Source organism: Balaenoptera borealis, assembly GCF_965194805.1.
Source record: "Balaenoptera borealis genome assembly, chromosome: 20".
NCBI lineage: Eukaryota > Metazoa > Chordata > Mammalia > Artiodactyla > Balaenopteridae > Balaenoptera > Balaenoptera borealis.
Genome location: NC_138879.1, coordinates 21,299,010 through 21,314,777, shown reverse-complemented (window position 1 = coordinate 21,314,777; position 15,768 = coordinate 21,299,010). Strand labels below are relative to the sequence as shown.

The 15,768-nt window shown below is 53.6% G+C and overlaps 2 long non-coding RNA genes across 2 annotated transcripts; one reads left to right on the top strand and one right to left on the bottom strand.

Moving 5' to 3' along the window:
- Nucleotides 1-19: 19 nt before the first annotated feature.
- LOC309618743 lies at nucleotides 20-3,994 on the bottom strand. Its single transcript, XR_014238609.1, has 2 exons — nucleotides 1,780-3,994; nucleotides 20-707 (listed from the first exon to the last, which is right to left on the bottom strand). It is a non-coding gene; the product is annotated as an uncharacterized lncRNA (long non-coding RNA).
- Nucleotides 3,995-11,671: 7,677 nt separating this feature from the next.
- Nucleotides 11,672-15,709, top strand: LOC309618744. Its single transcript, XR_014238610.1, has 2 exons — nucleotides 11,672-13,949; nucleotides 15,022-15,709. It is a non-coding gene; the product is annotated as an uncharacterized lncRNA (long non-coding RNA).
- The last annotated feature ends 59 nt before the right edge of the window (nucleotides 15,710-15,768 follow it).

The window sequence follows — 15,768 nt, the reverse complement described above, 5'->3', positions numbered from 1 at the left end:
GTCCTTTCGACTCAAAATCTGAAAGATATGTTTTTAATTGATACATATGATGATATAAAAACAACTTTCCATGAAACCTTGAAGCAATGGAATCATCACCTTAAGTAAAGCCAAAGCCAGATATCCAACAGGAGAAAATGGTCACCGCTTCCATTACAGACAAAGGGCCAGTCCCCTGAATGTGTAAGTTGCAGATCCACGCCCTTAGGATAAGGCCCATCCGAGAATCCAGGAGGAAAAGGGCCGAAGACCCCCAACAAGGAGTTAGCTCACAGAGAGAAAATAAAGGCGTCTCTGAAACAGGAGAGGACGCTCAACCTTATTTACCCAAGATTAGAAAACTGCAAATCCAAACTACGCCGAGGTACCATTTTCACCTATGAGATCGACCCCTCCGCCTTTCCCCACCCCGCACCAAAAAAGCATTCGCAGGTTTGATGCCACGTGGGGTTGTTGGCGAGGCTGGGGAAAGAGGCGCTGCCGGGGAACGCCTGCCCTGCTCTTCCGGTCACCGTTCGTGATCTCCCGAGCTTCCAGGCTCCGTTGCAGCGAGGATGGCTGGGACCGCGACGGCCCTGCACCACCGTGAGGGCACAAGGGCACGCGACCGGCCCCCGCAGAGCGCCGTGCACGGGGGCCGGGCGCGATTCGCAGGCCCTTCAGTCCGTGCACGTCGATTTGAGCAAACTCCGCGGGAGTGAATCACGCTGCGAAAACGGAGATGCTAAGTTATTGATTTGCGACGGGCAGTGTTGCATTCCAACGACTGTCACCCAGGACATCCCTTCTCAGGACGCCCCCCCCCCCCAGGGGACCCGAACCGTCGGGCAGAAGACGGGCGAGAGAACACCGACGCGAGCAGAGCGGCCCCGAGCAAGGAGGGGCGAGGTGGGTGTGGTGGTGGTGGCGGCGGCGGCGGCGGCGGCGGCGGCGGCTGACGAGCCGCCGTAATCGTGGCGTGTGTCGGGCACTGGCTAAGCGTGGAGGAGGCGCTCTCACTCATTGAACGGTTGTTGAATGTGCAGTGCGTGCGTGGGGGAAGAGCAGTGGGCAAAAGCAAGTTCTTGATTTCTGGGGCTCGAACCGTGACAGCTGCTACCGTGTCAGCGCTCCCCTCGCATTCTCCGGCTGCCGCCCCTGTCTCGGGTCTGCGGCAGGACGTGCACCGGCCAGGAGGCCAGGAGGCGGGCTCCGGGTCCGGCCTGGGTTCCGGGCGCGAGGAGCCGGTCCGGAGGGGGAGGGTGGAGTCCGCCCGCGGTAGCCGCGCGTCCTCGGGCGACAGAAGGCGGAGCATGCAGATTAGAAATGGCTGTTCGGCGCGGGAATGACGGGACAATCAAGTACACAGAATTTCTCCTCACAAAGGTAGAGAACAGAAAGTCTGCACAGGTCTCTAGTGATAGCACTGTGGATGACGCAAAAGGAGTCAGACGAGGCGTGAGGATGAGGGCGCTCACCGTGGCTTGAATAGGGATGAAGGGAGGACGGCAACGGCCAGAGGGAGAAAGGTGGTATCGCTTCTCGGCCTTTTGGCTAAGATCAAGTGTAGTATCTGTTCTTATCAGTTTAATATCTGATACGTCCTCTATCCGAGGACAATATATTAAATGGATTTTTGGAGCAGGGAGTTGGAGTAGGAGCTTGCTCCGTCCACTCCACGCATCGACCTGGTATTGCAGTACTTCCAGGAACGGTGCACCCCCTTTGGGGACCAGAAAGGTGTGCAAAGAAAGAGAAGTACATTTTTTCAGTATGAGCGTTGCGGGAATACAGAATTACCTTTCACTGTTTCACATGACGCAGACTGGTGATGTAGTAGGTCCTACTGTCGTGTTTGTGCTAGCGCTCTCCCCGTTGAGGAAGTGCTATTGACATTTCTACGGGCCCCGCCTGCAGGGAAGTGGGTTGACAGTCTTCCGCTGTGCCTGCACGCGCAGAAACTCCCCGCCCCTTTGTGGACTGCGTCATGGTGGCAGCTGCTGCTTCGTGGTCACTTGTTCGGCTCCGGCAGCGAAGAGACAAACGCTTCCGTGCTGGAGGAGGCTCTAGCCGTATGCGGGTGGGGGACCTCGTAAGGTGGGCTCGGCCCCCGTAACTCATGCCCAATCGGCATGCGTTCCTGCCCCGTCCGCAAAGCAAGCAGGCGCCCTGCAACCACTGTGTGAAAAGCAGATACCGGCTTCCACGTTGTGATTTTTAAGTTTTAGCATGGGTGCAGAGGCTGTTTTTTTAATTGGTTTCCCGCTTGTGGGAGCCTGGTGCCCGGGGAAGTTCTCTGATCTACTTTTCCGTGCTTCGTTTGAGGGGAAAACGCGGGTTGGCTCCTGGAGCCTGCAATCTTGACCAGAGGTGGCACGCCAGGCAGTGCATACTGGTTTTTCTCTCCACTGAAGCCCAAGCGCCCTAGAGCTTGCCGAGGCAGCGGGGTGGGGAAGAGGCAGAAGGAGGCTTACAGGAGCACCTTCTCCTCTTCCCGTTGCCAACGTGCGGTAGGCTCTGTCGACCTACGCCTGACGTAGACTGAGAGACGCGTTCCTCTTTCCTGGCAGCAGTCTATTTCTTCCTCGACGCAGGCAGTGTGGGTTCAGTACTGTTGTTTTCTTTTGTTTTCTTCGTTGTGGAGAAGACTCAGCTCCTCCGCAGGGACCTCCGTCCACTTCCTCAGCGGGGGCAGAGTACCTTCTCATCAGAGTGCTACAGGAAGAATGGAGAAAAGAAAAAAAAAAAAAAAAAAAAAAGGAAGTGGACCTAATAAGGCGCGAGAAATACAGGCCCCCCCCCTCCCCCCGGCCTCTCTTCTCTTGTCTTTCTCCCCTGCCGCTGTGAAGCCCGATCTCACAACCTACACCCCAGCGCTGCCACTGCGGTGGAGCGAGCGCGCCCGCTGAGGCCGCCCGGCGCCGCGCTAGCGCTAAGCGGCAGTGAGTTCCAACTCGACCTACACGCGGGCGCAGCGTGACGCTGGGCAGGTTAATTGCCCCCTCCCACAGAGGGTGGCAGCGGGCGCTGGCGTCACTTCCTTCCTGAGTTCCCTCCCGCCGCCGCCGCCGGTACAGCTGCAGTCTCACCGCCCCTTGCTGCCCAGCACGTGCGTGAGCTGATGCTTCCACCGCAGCGGTAGAGACTCTGCTGTGTCACTTACCCTCCGCTCTGCCGTCCGCAAGGTAGCTTACTGGCCCCTGTCCTACCTCAGGCATCCGAGGGCTGCCCTGCGTAGCTGTGCCACGTCGTTTCACACGCCCACTGCCTCCGCGCGTCCCTGGCACTGCGGGCGCGTGGGGGAACAGGAAGACACGACTAAAGCCGCAGCCTGAGGAGCGATCGCTCTCACCCGTGGCTGCTGGGAAGTGCAGCGGTCGACCCCACTCCTCCTCCCTCACCCGTCTGCGACCTCGGTCCTGTGCGCCGCTTGGGTCCACACACCTCTGCGCTGCGCCGCCGCCGCACGGGATTGTGTCGGCAGCGCGCGTGCGTGCAGTATAGCCTGGAGCGGTTAACGGACGAAGCTGTAGGGGGGCAGCCGCTGCTGCGAGGAAGGTGGGCTCAGTTTCGGTGGGAGCGGCTGTAACCTCGAACGAGTGGCGCGCGTGGGGCTACCGGCTAATCGCTACCTGTCAAGAAAAAAAGGGGCGCTCCAGGGCACCTGCTTGCCTTGTGGACGGGACAGGAACGCAGCCGATGAGCATGAGTTAGGGGGGCCGAGCCCACCTTCCGGGGGGCCCCCCCCCCCGCATACGGCTAGAGCCTCCTCAAGCACGGAAGCGTTTGTCTCTTCGCTGCCGGAGCCGAACAAGTGACCACGAAGCAACAGCTGCCACCATGACGCGGTCCACGAAGGGGCGGGGAGTTTTCCGCGCGTGCAGGCACAGCAGAAGACTGTCAACCCACTTCCCTGCAGACAGGGCCCGTAGAAATGTCAATAGCACTTCCTCAGCGAGGAGCGCGCTAGTTCAGACGTGACAGGAGTATCTAGTGCATTGCTGCTCACCGCCATCTGAAGAAGTAAGTATGTATTATATATAATGTTGTAATCCCGAGGAAGTAAGGTATACGTAATTCCGCAGAAGTCAGACATATGTAACTTCGTAAATCTGAAAAAATACACTTTTCTTTCTTTGCACACCTTTCTGGTCCCCCCTAAGGGGGTGCACCGTTCCTGGAAGTACTGCAATACCAGGTCGATGCGTGGAGTGGACGGAGCAAGCTCCTATTCCAACTCCCTGCTCCAAAAATCCATTTAATATATTGTCCTCGGATAGAGGACGTATCAGATATTAAACTGATAAGAACAGATACTACACTTGATCTTAGCCAAAAGGCCGAGAAGCGATACCGTCGTCACCTCCTTCGCCAGCGCACCCCTCTTCTCTCTCGCCTTTCAGCTCACGGTGAGGAAACTCATCCTCACACGAATGCCCGCCCTCTTCCCTAGACTTCACAGTACCCTAGTGCCACAACTTGTAACACATACCTAGTTTGTCAGATCCTTTAACTTATTGGGGGCTTTTAGGCTTTCTATTCTCCCATGCCTCCCCCAAACAGCCAAGCAATTTGCATGCCCCGCCCACAAGCGCGCCCGTTTCCTGCTCCCCGTGTGCGCCCTCTCGCGGTGGAACCGAAACAAGCGCGTACCCGGAAAGCTCCTTCCGCCTGCTTTCCCGGGAAACGCCCAGAGCGAGAGAGACGCACAGAGTTCTACCAGGTTTTGCTTTCCAGCATTTCTTTTTCTTCTCAACTTTTTCCCCAAACATACAGGTACGTTGAAAGATTTTTACGAGTGGACACCCACCCACCACCTAACGTCATCTTACTGTTGTACGGACGCATACGCACATGAGTTGGCTATGTTTAAGTTCTAGGGTCAAATTTTAATAACGTCGTTTCCCACAGTCCTTTATTTTCCCTTCTATCACAATAACCAGGGCTTCCCTGGTTATTCACAAAAAGACTTAAATATAAGGAAAAACAAGACGAAACAAAGCAGGTCCTTCTTGTGTCAGGGCCTACTGGGTCCCGGAGAGCAAATGTGCATGTCTATTTTTCCCTGGATACTGAGAGATAAGGGGAGCCCCATCAGCCTGGCTGTGTTTTTTGCCCCCTACGGTCAGTTCAGTGGCACAGGTGATGCCCAGAGTGGTTAGGAGGTGGAGGTTGGCCACGTGAGCCTGACAGCGCGGGCACGGGGCGAGGCAGCCGCGGGGGCGGGCGGGGGGGGGGGGGGAGGAATCTACGTGCGGGGGAAATTGTCTGGATGAGGGGTGGGGGTGAAGGGACGCTGAAAGGTGTGCCGACAAAACAATGAATCAATAGTCAATCTAAGAAGGAAACGGGAAATTTTCTTCGAGCCCACCTGAGGGTTATAACCGGGGAGACGGTCTTTCCGAAGCCCCTGAGGACTGTTGCGAAGAGGTAACGTACTTTCCTCCCCCGCCCCACCCCCGGGCCGCGTGGCTTGCGGGATTGTGGGATTTGGGATCTTAGTTCCCCCACCAGGGATTGAACCCGGGCCCTCCGCAGTGAGAGCGCCGACTCTTACCCACTGGACCGCCAGGGAAGTCCCATGTGATACTTTTTGTTTTTAATTGAAGTATAGTTGATTTACAATGTTTCAGGTGTACAGCAAAGTGATTCAGATATATTTATTTGCTTTTTATTATATGTTCTTCAGATATATAATATATATTCCTTTTCAGATATATATACACGCTGTATATATTATACAGTATCATATAGTCTTTTCAGGTTCTTTTCCATTATAGGTTATTACAAGATATCGAATATAGTTCCCTGTGTTATACAGTAGGTCCTTGTTGTTTCACTCTTTTATGTATGGTAGTGTGTATCTCTTAATACCAAATTCCAAATTTCTCCCTCTCCTCCTCACTTTCCCCTTTGGTAGCCATAAGTATATGTGATTGTAGAGAAGGGGTAAGTGCAATCAAGCACACATCTTGGTAAAAGGTTACAGCTACTCAGAAGGAACAGATATCTTAGTTAAGGGTGTTAGTGCTTTTCTAAGTATGGGAAGCATGCAAGAAACTGGGTGCATAAAATTTTCTCTTGCAAATATCTAACTCTCTGAGGTCGGGTTCTGTCAGTTTCCTCCTCATCCTGATCTCCACCCTGAATCCCTTTCAGGGTGGGTGGTAGGTCAGCAACTATAGAGACTAATGACTTGATCCTTGTAGAACTGGATGGTGGGTAATTCTTTATTTTACAGTCCCTTCCCTTTCAGTCTTAATTTCCACCAAGGCTAAGGGGGCATGTCGTAACCAAACTGTGCCACTTGCTAAGAATGCTCACTCCCAGGTCAGGTGAGGATTTCGTTGATAGGCCACTCAATGTGCTATTACTGGACTAGGCCCTGTTAACAATAGCCAAAAGCCCCTGGACTGCCTGTCTTACTAGTCTGTTATGGTCCAGGAAACAGTTCCCGCTTGTTGCTCCTTCCCTCCTCTAGAGGTACACTATTGCAATCATTGCTCTTATAGAACTGGATATTTGATCTATCATCGCAAGTCCCCAAGTCATCGTTATTTCTGATCTCAGATGGCCTCGGCCTGTGGCAGCTCGAAGCAAGATTTTGGTTCCTGGCCAGAGATTGAGGTCAGGTCGAGGCAGTGAGAGCATCAAATCCTAGCCACTAGATTAGCGGTCAGTGACAAGGACCTGGTCCTTTGGCTTTGCTGAAAAGAATTCCCACAAAGACAGAAAGTAGTGAAACAAGTAAAGTGTTTATTAGGAGGAAGAGGGTACAGTATGTGTGGATAGACACACGGGTGGCTCAGAGAGAGAGCCGTGCCCTCGTGGTAGTTTGAATCACATTTATGGGGCATTTCTTCCAGGTTTCCTTTGACCAATCATCTTGCTTTGCCTGGTTCTGAGTCCGTATTTGGTATATGTCAGGGTCCCCCCCTGTGTGCCTGTGCATCTCTTGGCCAAGATGGATTCTAGCGAAGAGGCCGATGGGTAGTTGACATCACTTACTATGAGGTGACCCCCCCCCTCCCTTTTTGACCTCCAAGGAGCCTTTCTGCACATGTGTAGTTGGGGAGGTCTCCTTGACTTCGAGAATGAAGAATATGTGGTCTTTTATCTCTTATCTGAGCAGGGTCCAGCCTCCTCCATCATCCTGGGTTTTGGAGTTTCTGCTATTATGGAGTTTCTGTCCACAGGGGACTAACTTCAGCTGTTTGGCCTGGGGCCCATCTAGCTCCTGCCTCATTTCTATCAGCGGCTCAGTCACACGTTCAGTAATGCAGGAAACAGTAATCTTGTAAAATAGGCAGAATACAAGTAATATAGCTAGTAACATCAATAAGGTCATAAGTAAGTATTTAAGCCAAGAATTCCATTAGATGCAGTTCAGTATCTCCCCAGGTCATCCGACCTGTTCCACACCAATTGCTATCTCCGGAGGACAACAATTGTTACCGGCAGGAGGGCTTTTTAAGTAGCGACTCCAAATCCTGGAACTAGTTTTATCCAGCCTTGCGGAGGCGGCATCTCCAGGTAACGTTGTGAAGTAGACGGCAGGCCCGAGGCTCCATCCAAGGCGGCTGCCAGGCTCCATGCTCTTCACCACTTCAAGCCTGCCCGACCAGCAGGTGTTGACGCCTTCAACAGGGTCGCCACTGCACTGCAATCCTGCCCTGCCCCTAGGCCTGTGGTCACGAGAAGCCCGGACCTGTCTCTTCCATGTTTGCAGTCTCTTACCCCGTAAGACTCTCTGTATTCTCTTGCACCCCTCCTCCAATCCCCCTCGGATTTCTGAAACCTTGTTTTCTGACTCTCCCCACCCCCCATTCTCAACCTTCCTTCTCTGTCCGCTCTAACCTTCCCCTGAGGACACGCATTCCTGCAGCCTACTCAGGTGGTGGCCATCTCTCTTCACGCCTCATTTCGCTGGTCCTTGCTCCACGTTGTCACTTACACAGCACCCTCCCCCTTCCCTGTCTGCCACAGCCAACCTTGAATCTCACACCACCAGGCTATACCACCCACGACCAAGTCTCCTTGCTACTGTCGACCATCCAGCTGCAGGTCACTTCCTGGCAGGCTTTAGCTCCTGGCTCCCTGTCTCTCTCCAGCACACTCCTGTCATCATTCCTGGTGATGTCAACAGCCCCACAGATGGCCTCTCAGTTTCTTTACTTAGCCCCAACCCCAGTCACTCACTCCCCTGGTCTAACCCTAAATCTAGTCTTTTTTAAATTTTGTAAATTATTTTATTTTATTTTAGGCTGCGTTGGGTCTTTGTTGCTGTGTGCGGGCTTTCTCTAGTTGCAGTGAGTTGTTGGGGAGCACGGGCTCTAGGCTCACGGGCTTCAGTAGTTGTGGCTCACAGGCTCTAGAGCGAAGGCTGAGTAGTTGCGGCGCAAGGGCTTAGTTGCTCCGCGGCATGTGGGATCTTCCCGGACCAGGGCTCGAACCCATGTCCCCTGAATTGACAGGCAGATTCTTAACCACTAGCGCCACCAGGGAAGCCCCCTAGATCTAGTCTTTACCAAGTGCTTTAACCCCTCTGCTCCTAGCATCACACTCTCCAATCACCTTCCTCCTTCCCTCCCCCTCCCTCCCACCCTCCGTCCGCCCTTAGCTACCCTTTGGTACCTGCCACCTGATGAAATAAAATTCATATTTTAAGGCAAGAAAAAAATGTTGAATATTTATTTATTTTGGCTGCACTGGACCTTAGTTGCAGCACTCAGGATCTTTGTTGCAGCATGTGGACTTCTTAGTTGTGGCATGCATGTGGGATCTAATTCCCTGACCAGGGATTGAACCCAGGCCCCCTGCATTGGGAGCAGGAGCCTTAACCACTGACCCACAAGGGAAGTCCTTGCAGCAATTGTTATCTTTAAGGGAAATGATTAATTGGCATTTTACATAAAGTTCACCAAGGATGTGTGCATATACAAGGTGAGTGGTGGGTTATCCTGACCCCTGACATGATAGAGAAAGGAATGTTATCTTCTAAGGAGTTATCTGGCTGGCAGCAGAAGGACAAAAAAATGGATCTTTATGGTCCAGCAGGTATTTCTGCCCTTGGGGAGGTCTGTTTATGCATAACATAGATGCACAATGCACCCTAGAGGGGAGGGAGGAGGCACAAATGGGCAGAGGAAAAAAGTTTTGTTTAAAGTTTTCTTGTTTTGGGACTTCCCTGGCGGCCATCTGAGATCAGAAATAACGATGACTTGGGGACTTGCGATGATAGATCAAATATCCAGTTCTATAAGAGCAATGATTGCAATAGTGTACCTCTAGAGGAGGGAAGGAGCAACAAGCGGGAACTGTTTCCTGGACCATAACAGACTAGTAAGACAGGCAGTCCAGGGGCTTTTGGCTATTGTTAACAGGGCCTAGTCCAGTAATAGCACATTGAGTGGCCTATCAACGAAATCCTCACCTGACCTGGGAGTGAGCATTCTTAGCAAGTGGCACAGTTTGGTTACGACATGCCCCCTTAGCCTTGGTGGAAATTAAGACTGAAAGGGAAGGGACTGTAAAATAAAGAATTACCCACCATCCAGTTCTACAAGGATCAAGTCATTAGTCTCTATAGTTGCTGACCTACCACCCACCCTGAAAGGGATTCAGGGTGGAGATCAGGATGAGGAGGAAACTGACAGAACCCGACCTCAGAGAGTTAGATATTTGCAAGAGAAAATTTTATGCACCCAGTTTCTTGCATGCTTCCCATACTTAGAAAAGCACTAACACCCTTAACTAAGATATCTGTTCCTTCTGAGTAGCTGTAACCTTTTACCAAGATGTGTGCTTGATTGCACTTACCCCTTCTCTACAATCACATATACTTATGGCTACCAAAGGGGAAAGTGAGGAGGAGAGGGAGAAATTTGGAATTTGGTATTAAGAGATACACACTACCATACATAAAAGAGTGAAACAACAAGGACCTACTGTATAACACAGGGAACTATATTCGATATCTTGTAATAACCTATAATGGAAAAGAACCTGAAAAGACTATATGATACTGTATAATATATACAGCGTGTATATATATCTGAAAAGGAATATATATTATATATCTGAAGAACATATAATAAAAAGCAAATAAATATATCTGAATCACTTTGCTGTACACCTGAAACATTGTAAATCAACTATACTTCAATTAAAAACAAAAAGTATCACATGGGACTTCCCTGGCGGTCCAGTGGGTAAGAGTCGGCGCTCTCACTGCGGAGGGCCCGGGTTCAATCCCTGGTGGGGGAACTAAGATCCCAAATCCCACAATCCCGCAAGCCACGCGGCCCGGGGGTGGGGCGGGGGAGGAAAGTACGTTACCTCTTCGCAACAGTCCTCAGGGGCTTCGGAAAGACCGTCTCCCCGGTTATAACCCTCAGGTGGGCTCGAAGAAAATTTCCCGTTTCCTTCTTAGATTGACTATTGATTCATTGTTTTGTCGGCACACCTTTCAGCGTCCCTTCACCCCCACCCCTCATCCAGACAATTTCCCCCGCACGTAGATTCCTCCCCCCCCCCCCCCCCGCCCGCCCCCGCGGCTGCCTCGCCCCGTGCCCGCGCTGTCAGGCTCACGTGGCCAACCTCCACCTCCTAACCACTCTGGGCATCACCTGTGCCACTGAACTGACCGTAGGGGGCAAAAAACACAGCCAGGCTGATGGGGCTCCCCTTATCTCTCAGTATCCAGGGAAAAATAGACATGCACATTTGCTCTCCGGGACCCAGTAGGCCCTGACACAAGAAGGACCTGCTTTGTTTCGTCTTGTTTTTCCTTATATTTAAGTCTTTTTGTGAATAACCAGGGAAGCCCTGGTTATTGTGATAGAAGGGAAAATAAAGGACTGTGGGAAACGACGTTATTAAAATTTGACCCTAGAACTTAAACATAGCCAACTCATGTGCGTATGCGTCCGTACAACAGTAAGATGACGTTAGGTGGTGGGTGGGTGTCCACTCGTAAAAATCTTTCAACGTACCTGTATGTTTGGGGAAAAAGTTGAGAAGAAAAAGAAATGCTGGAAAGCAAAACCTGGTAGAACTCTGTGCGTCTCTCTCGCTCTGGGCGTTTCCCGGGAAAGCAGGCGGAAGGAGCTTTCCGGGTACGCGCTTGTTTCGGTTCCACCGCGAGAGGGCGCACACGGGGAGCAGGAAACGGGCGCGCTTGTGGGCGGGGCATGCAAATTGCTTGGCTGTTTGGGGGAGGCATGGGAGAATAGAAAGCCTAAAAGCCCCCAATAAGTTAAAGGATCTGACAAACTAGGTATGTGTTACAAGTTGTGGCACTAGGGTACTGTGAAGTCTAGGGAAGAGGGCGGGCATTCGTGTGAGGATGAGTTTCCTCACCGTGAGCTGAAAGGCGAGAGAGAAGAGGGGTGCGCTGGCGAAGGAGGTGACGACGGTATCGCTTCTCGGCCTTTTGGCTAAGATCAAGTGTAGTATCTGTTCTTATCAGTTTAATATCTGATACGTCCTCTATCCGAGGACAATATATTAAATGGATTTTTGGAGCAGGGAGTTGGAATAGGAGCTTGCTCCGTCCACTCCACGCATCGACCTGGTATTGCAGTACTTCCAGGAACGGTGCACCCCCTTAGGGGGGACCAGAAAGGTGTGCAAAGAAAGAAAAGTGTATTTTTTCAGATTTACGAAGTTACATATGTCTGACTTCTGCGGAATTACGTATACCTTACTTCCTCGGGATTACAACATTATATATAATACATACTTACTTCTTCAGATGGCGGTGAGCAGCAATGCACTAGATACTCCTGTCACGTCTGAACTAGCGCGCTCCTCGCTGAGGAAGTGCTATTGACATTTCTACGGGCCCTGTCTGCAGGGAAGTGGGTTGACAGTCTTCTGCTGTGCCTGCACGCGCGGAAAACTCCCCGCCCCTTCGTGGACCGCGTCATGGTGGCAGCTGTTGCTTCGTGGTCACTTGTTCGGCTCCGGCAGCGAAGAGACAAACGCTTCCGTGCTTGAGGAGGCTCTAGCCGTATGCGGGGGGGGGGGCCCCCCGGAAGGTGGGCTCGGCCCCCCTAACTCATGCTCATCGGCTGCGTTCCTGTCCCGTCCACAAGGCAAGCAGGTGCCCTGGAGCGCCCCTTTTTTTCTTGACAGGTAGCGATTAGCCGGTAGCCCCACGCGCGCCACTCGTTCGAGGTTACAGCCGCTCCCACCGAAACTGAGCCCACCTTCCTCGCAGCAGCGGCTGCCCCCCTACAGCTTCGTCCGTTAACCGCTCCAGGCTATACTGCACGCACGCGCGCTGCCGACACAATCCCGTGCGGCGGCGGCGCAGCGCAGAGGTGTGTGGACCCAAGCGGCGCACAGGACCGAGGTCGCAGACGGGTGAGGGAGGAGGAGTGGGGTCGACCGCTGCACTTCCCAGCAGCCACGGGTGAGAGCGATCGCTCCTCAGGCTGCGGCTTTAGTCGTGTCTTCCTGTTCCCCCACGCGCCCGCAGTGCCAGGGACGCGCGGAGGCAGTGGGCGTGTGAAACGACGTGGCACAGCTACGCAGGGCAGCCCTCGGATGCCTGAGGTAGGACAGGGGCCAGTAAGCTACCTTGCGGACGGCAGAGCGGAGGGTAAGTGACACAGCAGAGTCTCTACCGCTGCGGTGGAAGCATCAGCTCACGCACGTGCTGGGCAGCAAGGGGCGGTGAGACTGCAGCTGTACCGGCGGCGGCGGCGGGAGGGAACTCAGGAAGGAAGTGACGCCAGCGCCCGCTGCCACCCTCTGTGGGAGGGGGCAATTAACCTGCCCAGCGTCACGCTGCGCCCGCGTGTAGGTCGAGTTGGAACTCACTGCCGCTTAGCGCTAGCGCGGCGCCGGGCGGCCTCAGCGGGCGCGCTCGCTCCACCGCAGTGGCAGCGCTGGGGTGTAGGTTGTGAGATCGGGCTTCACAGCGGCAGGGGAGAAAGACAAGAGAAGAGAGGCCGGGGGGAGGGGGGGGGCCTGTATTTCTCGCGCCTTATTAGGTCCACTTCCTTTTTTTTTTTTTTTTTTTTTTCTTTTCTCCATTCTTCCTGTAGCACTCTGATGAGAAGGTACTCTGCCCCCGCTGAGGAAGTGGACGGAGGTCCCTGCGGAGGAGCTGAGTCTTCTCCACAACGAAGAAAACAAAAGAAAACAACAGTACTGAACCCACACTGCCTGCGTCGAGGAAGAAATAGACTGCTGCCAGGAAAGAGGAACGCGTCTCTCAGTCTACGTCAGGCGTAGGTCGACAGAGCCTACCGCACGTTGGCAACGGGAAGAGGAGAAGGTGCTCCTGTAAGCCTCCTTCTGCCTCTTCCCCACCCCGCTGCCTCGGCAAGCTCTAGGGCGCTTGGGCTTCAGTGGAGAGAAAAACCAGTATGCACTGCCTGGCGTGCCACCTCTGGTCAAGATTGCAGGCTCCAGGAGCCAACCCGCGTTTTCCCCTCAAACGAAGCACGGAAAAGTAGATCAGAGAACTTCCCCGGGCACCAGGCTCCCACAAGCGGGAAACCAATTAAAAAAACAGCCTCTGCACCCATGCTAAAACTTAAAAATCACAACGTGGAAGCCGGTATCTGCTTTTCACACAGTGGTTGCAGGGCGCCTGCTTGCTTTGCGGACGGGGCAGGAACGCATGCCGATTGGGCATGAGTTACGGGGGCCGAGCCCACCTTACGAGGTCCCCCACCCGCATACGGCTAGAGCCTCCTCCAGCACGGAAGCGTTTGTCTCTTCGCTGCCGGAGCCGAACAAGTGACCACGAAGCAGCAGCTGCCACCATGACGCAGTCCACAAAGGGGCGGGGAGTTTCTGCGCGTGCAGGCACAGCGGAAGACTGTCAACCCACTTCCCTGCAGGCGGGGCCCGTAGAAATGTCAATAGCACTTCCTCAACGGGGAGAGCGCTAGCACAAACACGACAGTAGGACCTACTACATCACCAGTCTGCGTCATGTGAAACAGTGAAAGGTAATTCTGTATTCCCGCAACGCTCATACTGAAAAAATGTACTTCTCTTTCTTTGCACACCTTTCTGGTCCCCAAAGGGGGTGCACCGTTCCTGGAAGTACTGCAATACCAGGTCGATGCGTGGAGTGGACGGAGCAAGCTCCTACTCCAACTCCCTGCTCCAAAAATCCATTTAATATATTGTCCTCGGATAGAGGACGTATCAGATATTAAACTGATAAGAACAGATACTACACTTGATCTTAGCCAAAAGGCCGAGAAGCGATACCACCTTTCTCCCTCTGGCCGTTGCCGTCCTCCCTTCATCCCTATTCAAGCCACGGTGAGCGCCCTCATCCTCACGCCTCGTCTGACTCCTTTTGCGTCATCCACAGTGCTATCACTAGAGACCTGTGCAGACTTTCTGTTCTCTACCTTTGTGAGGAGAAATTCTGTGTACTTGATTGTCCCGTCATTCCCGCGCCGAACAGCCATTTCTAATCTGCATGCTCCGCCTTCTGTCGCCCGAGGACGCGCGGCTACCGCGGGCGGACTCCACCCTCCCCCTCCGGACCGGCTCCTCGCGCCCGGAACCCAGGCCGGACCCGGAGCCCGCCTCCTGGCCTCCTGGCCGGTGCACGTCCTGCCGCAGACCCGAGACAGGGGCGGCAGCCGGAGAATGCGAGGGGAGCGCTGACACGGTAGCAGCTGTCACGGTTCGAGCCCCAGAAATCAAGAACTTGCTTTTGCCCACTGCTCTTCCCCCACGCACGCACTGCACATTCAACAACCGTTCAATGAGTGAGAGCGCCTCCTCCACGCTTAGCCAGTGCCCGACACACGCCACGATTACGGCGGCTCGTCAGCCGCCGCCGCCGCCGCCGCCGCCGCCGCCACCACCACCACACCCACCTCGCCCCTCCTTGCTCGGGGCCGCTCTGCTCGCGTCGGTGTTCTCTCGCCCGTCTTCTGCCCGACGGTTCGGGTCCCCTGGGGGGGGGGGGCGTCCTGAGAAGGGATGTCCTGGGTGACAGTCGTTGGAATGCAACACTGCCCGTCGCAAATCAATAACTTAGCATCTCCGTTTTCGCAGCGTGATTCACTCCCGCGGAGTTTGCTCAAATCGACGTGCACGGACTGAAGGGCCTGCGAATCGCGCCCGGCCCCCGTGCACGGCGCTCTGCGGGGGCCGGTCGCGTGCCCTTGTGCCCTCACGGTGGTGCAGGGCCGTCGCGGTCCCAGCCATCCTCGCTGCAACGGAGCCTGGAAGCTCGGGAGATCACGAACGGTGACCGGAAGAGCAGGGCAGGCGTTCCCCGGCAGCGCCTCTTTCCCCAGCCTCGCCAACAACCCCACGTGGCATCAAACCTGCGAATGCTTTTTTGGTGCGGGGTGGGGAAAGGCGGAGGGGTCGATCTCATAGGTGAAAATGGTACCTCGGCGTAGTTTGGATTTGCAGTTTTCTAATCTTGGGTAAATAAGGTTGAGCGTCCTCTCCTGTTTCAGAGACGCCTTTATTTTCTCTCTGTGAGCTAACTCCTTGTTGGGGGTCTTCGGCCCTTTTCCTCCTGGATTCTCGGATGGGCCTTATCCTAAGGGCGTGGATCTGCAACTTACACATTCAGGGGACTGGCCCTTTGTCTGTAATGGAAGCGGTGACCATTTTCTCCTGTTGGATATCTGGCTTTGGCTTTACTTAAGGTGATGATTCCATTGCTTCAAGGTTTCATGGAAAGTTGTTTTTATATCATCATATGTATCAATTAAAAACATATCTTTCAGATTTTGAGTCGAAAGGACTTATAATTTCCTAAATCTTCCTCTAGGTTTTCTTCTTCTT